Here is a 1,809-nt window from a genome sequence, read left to right on the forward strand (position 1 = left end):
GTTCTTTTTTAAAAAAAAAAAAAAAAAAAGGGGCCGGCCCGTGGCTCACTCGGGAGAGTGCGGTGCTGATAACACCAAGGCCACGGGTTCGGATCCTATATAGGGATGGCCGGTTCGCTCACTGGCTGAGCGTGGTGCTGACAACACCAAGTCAAGGGTTAAGATCCCCTTCCCGTTCTTTTTTAAAAAAAAAAAAAAAAACCAAATTTAAACCAAAAAAGTTGTTTTCTTTTCAGCCCGCTATAACCAAATAGCATTGACTGGGTGGCTTATAAACAACAGAGATTTATTTCTCACTGTTCTGGAGGCCAGGAAGTCCAAGGTCCAGGGTTCAATCCAGCTGCAAAAAAAACCAAAACAAAACAAAATACAACAACAACAAAAAAGGTGCTCTTTTCATAACAGGAGGAGGAGGAAGGAAGACATTCTCATCACCAGAAATGGAGTGTCAATGGGCCGGCCCGTGGCTCACTCGGGAGAGTGCGGTGCTGATAACACCAAGGCCACGGGTTCGGATCCTATATAGGGATGGCCGGTTCGCTCACTGGCTGAGCGTGGTGCTGACAACACCAAGTCAAGGGTTAAGATCCCCTTACCGGTCATCTTTAAAAAAAAAAAAAAAAAAGTTCGTGGAAAGGTTAGCATTATCTTTTAATTCTATTTTTCCACAACGTTTTGAAGTACCCTCATTTAAGCTAACTCTTTCTTTGGATCTTCATTTTTCTTGTGAAAGCTCCCACGTACATGTAAAAATTACTAAATAAAATTTGTATGCTTTTGTTAATCTGTCTTAGGTCAGTTTAATTTTTAGTCTCAGCCAGCACCTGAAAGGGTAGAGGAGACATTATTTCCCCTACAAAATCAATTTAGAAAGTTATAACCAGTTTTGTTTCTTAAATATAATAAAAAATAGCAGAGCCTGGGCTAGCCCGTGGCTCACTCAGGAGAATGCGGTGCTGATAACACCAAGGCCAAGGGTTCGGGTCCTATATAGGGATGGCCGGTTGGCTCACTGGCTGAGCGTGGTGCTGACAACACCAAGCCAAGGGTTGAGATCCCCTTACCGATCATCTTAAAAAAAAAAGAAAAAATAGCAGAGCCTGATGCTTAATAAGAGTAAATATATTTTAGTCAGCTCAGGCTACCATAACAAACTACCATAGACTGGGTGGCTTAAACAACAGACATTTATTTCTCACAGTTCTGGAGGCTGAAAAGTTCAAGATCAAGGTACTAGCAGATTTGATTGCTGATGAGCACACTCTTCCTGGCCTGCAGATAGCGGCCTTCTTGTTGTGTGTTCACATAGCTTTTCTTTGGTGTGAGCTCATGGAGAGAGAGAGCAAACTCTCTCATCTCTTTTTATAAGGGTGCTAATACTATCATGAGGACCCCACCTTCATGACCTCATCTACACCTAATTACCTCCTAAAGGCTCCATCTTCAAACACCATCACATTGGGGATTAGGGCTTCAACAAATGAATCTTGGGGGGGTCACAATTCAGTATATAACATGGCCCCTGATAATTTTGTATATACAAATAATAAATAATGCACATATAATGAGTTTGAAAGCCACCGATACAATTAATACTGATGAGCTGAAGTATCACACACTGACCTTCTGGTCCCTATATTTGGGATGGGTGAGGTAGAAGGATATTAGTTTATTTTTTATTTTTGGCCAGGCAGTACAGGGATTGAACCCTAAACCTTGGTGTTACGAGCACTGGTCTAATCAACTGAGTATCTGGCCTGCCGGATATTAGCTTAATTACTTTCTTTTTTTTTTTTTTTTTTGTCTTTT

This window comes from Galeopterus variegatus, unplaced genomic scaffold (genome assembly GCF_000696425.1).
Source record: "Galeopterus variegatus unplaced genomic scaffold, G_variegatus-3.0.2 Scaffold2835, whole genome shotgun sequence".
Classification (NCBI taxonomy): Eukaryota; Metazoa; Chordata; class Mammalia; order Dermoptera; family Cynocephalidae; genus Galeopterus; species Galeopterus variegatus.